We start from the raw sequence: 6,402 nt of genomic DNA on the forward strand, positions 1-6,402 counted from the left end.
TGGATGCTTTATTTTTCTTTATTTATTTTTTTGACTTTTTGACTTTTTGACTTAGCTGGAATGATTTTGGCTTTCTTCAGCTATTTTTGGCTCATAGATGTTGGTAGGATGGATGAAAAAGGATTGGATTGAACAAGTGGAATGGTGGGTGGGAGTTTGACAGATAATGGATGCGAAGACATAAGGCTTGTGGGTAAATGGATGAGGAAAATGGAAAGATCATCATTGGCACACACCTTGAGAGGTGATAAAGTAGTGGGAAAGATGGTTTTGAGCAAGGTTGAGGAGAAAATGGAGGAAGAGAAAGATAAGAACTAAAAGTAGAGTTGGAAGATGGAGGATGGGAAATTTAAGATAAGAAGCATATGGACTAAAAGTGGATTGGGGGGATGAAGGATGCTTATATGGGGATTTGGATGAAGGATGGATGGATGAGGCTTTTTGAGTAGCATGAATGGATGCCAATTGAGATTTTTCTTTGAGATGCATTTCTTTTATGAGCATCTTGGGTATCCACATGATTTTTGACTTTTTTAGCTTGGGCTTTTGTGGCCTCTTGACTTTTTCTTTGATTGGGATTAAATGTTTCTTGTTTTGAACATGTATTTTAGAAGGGACATGTTGAGACTTGGATTTTTGTGGATTTTTTGATTTATGCTTTTGTATTTTGGCATCCAATATGCTTCTATTAGCCATGGGATGGGAACAAGAGCATGGAGGAGATGGAGGGATAATTGATGGAGTGATAGGGTTTAAAGGTTGGAAGGGATTCAAGGGTGAGTGCCTTTGATGATCTAGCTGGTGGATTTGAGGGGATGGAAGGATAGATTGGAACATAGGATATGGATGGATATAATTGCCCAAAATGGATGGAGGGAAGGAAGGATATGGGCCCAAAATAGATGGAAACGGGGAAGGTGTAGGTCCCAAAATAGATGAAGGGGATAAAGGATTCATATTTGGTATGTAAGGACCCAAAATGGATGGAAAGGGTGTGGGATTTAGATAAGGGATATATGGACCCAAAATGGAGGGTTGGAGATAAGGAGTAGGATGAGGGCCCAAAATAGATGCGGAATAAGATGGATGGGAAATTTGGGGTGGAGATGGAAGGACTTGGGACCATGCAGGAACAGTGGGGATACCAACATCTAGAAATACATTTTCATTTCTTTTTTCAATATGATGTTCTTTATTTGGAACACAAGATGTGAGTCCATTACTAGCTGAAGGAGTTGGAGTTTCAGATATGATAATTAGTTCTTTTTCGATGGATCTATCATCATGGATTATGGGAGATGTATGATCATGAAGTAGAGGAGATGGGAGGATAGGATCTTGAGTTGGGTGGGCTGAGGGAAAGGGATCTTGAGATGGAGTAAGTAAGATGGTAGGATTTAGATATGGAGGGGATGGTAAAAGTGGATCATGTAGGGGAATAAATGGGATGGCAGGATCTGCTATTTTGTCGGAGGATATTTCAACATGCTTTTGGACAAGATCTTGACAAGAATGGATGGGAGTGGATGCATGAGGTTCATTATATGGGATTTGGATAAGGCTTAGAGGAGGAGATGTGGATGGGATTTGGAGCGATTTGATGGGTGGTATGGGGATGATAGCTATGGGAGATGGAGGTGATATTATAGATGGGGAAACTTCATTACTGACTACTTCACATGGTTGGATTAGATGACATGGCTTATCGACTGTTGGAGGCAACTTTTCTTGTATTTCCTCTAGGAGATTCCTTGGAGACTCGTGTGTTGGAGGTGGAGGTGGATTGACAGGAATAGATAGTGTGATGGGGGTGGAAGATTGGAAGCTTGGTTGATTGGGTGATGGAAGAGAAGCTGGGATATTAGATGGCATGACTAGATAATTTGAAATAACTCTTAGATTTTGGGGGATCGTTGGTGGAAGGCCTCTAAGGCTTTCAATATACCCGTCATAGTCAACAAGATTTTCATCATCATTGGAATAGAAGGTGGCGGGAGCAAGGACAATATGACTGAACACATCATGATAGGTTTGGGATTTCATGTTTCGATGATGAGTTGGATGGGGATGGGGTCTTGCATATGGATGAACATGGAAGCTCATGGTTGGATTTGGATTAAGCACAGATTTTGGATTGGCTGATGAAGGATTTCCTAGGGAGAGTCAAAGTTGTATGAAAGACCTAAGGAGGATTGGCTGGAGATTTTTGGCTTTCCTGTGGATGGAAGACTTCAAGGGCATGCTATCAAAAAGTGAGAGATTTTCTTTCCTATGCACTGGATTTACTGGTGGCTGTGTCAACTTGAGGATAGACTAATGATCCTATGGGCATGACATGAGATTGACCACTTGTGGATCCCAACCTTTAGCTCAAGGTGATGAGGGATAACAAGTGACAAAGCTAGATTACCCTAGACAAAGTTCTGTCAAAGGGATAACCTTGGTGAGACTGGTTGATTGGTAGGATTGATTGGATAGCGAATTCTAGCAGAATGACAACAACTCTCTAAAGGTTTGGGTGTGATTTTGGATTGGGTTGCTAGCTGGTTGGGGGGGATGATTTGGATGGACTTTGGATTTGGGATTTTTCTAAAGAAAAGAACTAAGGGAGCTTGGATGATCTTCTGATGAGGCAGTGACTACGCTAAGTATGCCTTGAGCTGGGAGATTTCTGCTTTTTTGGGATTTTGACCAAAGTTGGCAAACATTCATTCAAAAGCTATGAACAAACAAGCAGACAAAATTTTGGAGCAAGCACGTCAAACACACCAACATCCTAGGAAGCTTTCTACAAGGATGAAATTTGTTATAGCTAGGGAGTCCTTGATATACACAAGGCACGTGAGGCCCAAATCCGTAGATGAAACCAAAAAGATGTCGCATAGCCAAGAGGAGCGGTAACCCACTTCTCCTCTTTCACTTCTCAAGGGTATAAAGTTCCTTGAGGCTTAGCACGAGTGACAAAATCTTGATTCCAAGAGAGGTGTCTTTGGATTCACCTCTCAATTTATATACGCTGGAGTTGAGGTCATCCCAAGGGGTGATGAAATCCCCAAGCAAGCCTCCTAAACAGTGTAAAACAAGACCACATACATGATCTTGGGCTTTAAAAGACACGTGTTTATTCCAATTGATGATTTAGATTTTGTAAGCTATGATTGAAGACACTTGTGATTATGGCATACAATGTTCATTCCAATTTGATAGCATCATCAGCATAATGAAAGTCGAGAGATCGTCAACATAAGAAATGTGAGAGTCATTGAAAATGTGTCCAAACCATGCAATGTTCATTGATTGTTAGGCATTCAAGATTGAGTGTGAGTTTTTTTAAGCCCAAAACAAAAGTGTATGAGATTCGATTTCAAGCGCACGCTCAGAGGCTCTATACGTCAGTTGTTGTTCAATTTTAGTGCCCAAACTTGAAGTCTGATCGATTTAATCTAGAGTTTTGATCATTTAAGAATTTTGATAAAATTAAAGCAAACATTCAATGACCAAGTGAGTGAGTTAGATTGTGGAACATTTAACACCTTTTTCAAGTAGACCCATCCCCATAAATGGCGCTGAGATTGCAACCAATGGTTAATATTTGATGGGTGATTAGAAAAGAGGTGAGTCTAAGGAACTACTCAAATTGATTTTTGAAAATTTGTATTTTAACTTAACAAGGTTTCTTAAATGTCCAAAAATCAAACTTTACCTAGATTGCTTGTGGAAAAGAGATTTGTTTTGTTCAATTTTTAGAAGCTCCAAATGAAGTGTTTGATATTGCAATGGTCAATTGATCCTTGGCATTCAAGATTGGATTTTTTGTTTCAATCATGCATTCAAGGAAAATTTGATTTTAATCCATGGCATTCAAGAGTGATTTTAGCAACATGCATTTAAAGACAAGTGGTTAAACATTCAAGTGTTTTCTTTTGAGCATTCAAGATTGAGATTTTGTGTGTTGTTTTACGAACTTTTAAGTGCTTTGTTTTAACCTTAGATCATTCAAGATTGTTTTGGACTCAAAAGTGAAAATGACTCTTTGGACTTTGGTTTTCATTCAAGATTTTGTGTTCTAGTTTGCATATTCTAAGCCCAAAAATGATATTCCTAGATTGTTTTGATGTATGAAAAACCTAAGAAACATTCAAGATTTTGCAATAAGACATTTGTTTAGAACAAATAACAAAGCTTTTAGGACAATTTTTGGCAACCATTTAGGACTCTTAGTTTTCATGAGATTTTCTAAAAGAACTTTAGTGTGCATTTAGTGTTGATTTTGAACCTTTTGAAATGGAAACTTGAAGTTCTTTTTAAATTCCCAAAAATGAAGTGTTCCTAACTTTGCATGAATGCATCTAAAACCTTGATGTTGCAAGGATGCAAATGATTAGATTGGTTTAGTTTCACTTGTTAAAATATTTTTTCTTTTTTGCAAATTTTTAATTTTTCAATGGATTTAAGTATGATTTGGGAGTTCATTTTAAGCACTAAAAAGAACTGTGTATGATTTTTTTTTCTTAAAAAAAAAATGGCCAAGATCTCCCACAAGAAGAAGAAGAAAAAGTAGATGGAATAAGAAGAATATAGACAAGAAGAGGAAGAAGAATTCCAAGTTATTTGTCCACCTATAAGCTTGAAAAATTTGCAAACACTATGAGATAGATTTTGAGTTCCTTTGTCCTTTAATTCTTTGAGACATGTCCACCCATCCTATAATCACCTAGCTGACTAGATATCATATGATCACTCAATTTACCACATGGTGAGCATAGGGAGAGGGTAGATGAGGAGAAAGCCATCCTAGAGGACATACTAAACTAACTTGACACCTATTGCATTAAATTATCACTCAATTTAAAAGTTCAAAATAGGGTAACCTAAAGTATACCAACAACTAGCTCTGACTTGGGGACTCATGCATGTGAATACCTAGGTATGGACCTATACATCTCATGGTTTTGCAAAAGAGCTTGACAAAGAAACACACAGACATGCATAGAAACATATCACTTCACTTTCTTTATTACAAAAGGTCACAAATAGAAAAGATAAGTTCCTAGTTTACTGGGTTACATAGTCTAAAGTAGCATAGGGAGACGCTATGCATTTAGGTTGTGGGGAAGTAGGGAAGCCAACAAAAGGAAAGAAACACACAAAGAGGGAGAGAGCTAAACTAAGAAAGTAGGGATACACACAAGATAAAATAAAGGACACAATCTAATAACTAACTATATAAAGAGGTGAGAGGTCTATATGAGAAATGTTAGTATGCTAATAGAAACCAAATTTAAATAAAGCTTCTACAAACTAAACAAAATTCATAAACTTCAAGATAGACTAAGATGAACTCTCAATTGAGAATATGAGCCATTAATGGGCTCTCTCAATAAGAAGCTCTCTTGTTGAGTGGCTTTGTCTAAATAGATAGGATGTATGCTCAAGCTTATGCTTCAAAAAGGGCTTCAAATGGAGTTGGAATTTGGGTGTGAGTGTATGGTTTTGATGTAAAATGGCTTCTTAAAATGGCATTATGACTTTACTTCATGGATTGTGTTATTTTGCAAAGGGGAAGGATCCAATTTATAGGCAAGAGGCTTGAGGGATTGAGGGCTAAGATGAAAGGATGGGAAAAAGCTCATGGAGGGCTTAGATTGCATGAGAGGAGAGCACATGGATTGTGCTTCCTTACAGCCAATCAAGGAGTGACACATGTCACATGGTGAGAGGATGGAAGAAAGGGGAAGGATGAGTCAACAAAGGAGGCTCAAGGGATAAAATCTTCATAAAGACCCTCATAATGACTTGTAAGAGAAAAAAAAAGGGCTTGTAAGAGTCATTTATGACCTAGTGGACTTCATAAAGTTTTATGGTTGAGATATTTTGAGGGTGATGAGAGAAATTTCGACTTGGGCTTGATTAGGAGGGTTTTAAGCTTGCTTAGGCTTGTGCAAATGATTAGAGGATGGTTTAGGATGGTTTAGGATTAGCTTAGGGATAGGCAAGTGTATGGCATTTAATGAGGGTGGGTGAAGGAGGAGATATTTGTTAACTTTGGCTTGAGTTAGTAATTCTTAACCCATGTTTAGGGAATGTGACAAGGTTAGGAGGGGATTAGGATTAGGTTTAAAGACATCTTCTAGAAGAGTCTAGACTTTGAATGAGGATGAAGACTTTCTAGAAGAGTCTAGAACTTCCTAGGATAAGATTTTATGAAATAAATAAAATTTTATTTATTTCAAGGATTTGGGTTGAGGAGATATTTATTAAAACTTTTTTTAATAAACATGAGGATTAATATTTAATCTTAATTAAATATTTTGAGTTGGGAATAGGGGTAGCAAATGATGGGATTAGCCTTTAATCAAAATTAAAGAATGATTAGAAGATTTTGGAAGAGGTTAGTGGTCT

This window comes from Cupressus sempervirens, chromosome 1 (assembly GCF_028749045.1).
Source record: "Cupressus sempervirens isolate cs-2001-9-10 chromosome 1, ASM2874904v1, whole genome shotgun sequence".
Lineage (NCBI taxonomy): Eukaryota > Viridiplantae > Streptophyta > Pinopsida > Cupressales > Cupressaceae > Cupressus > Cupressus sempervirens.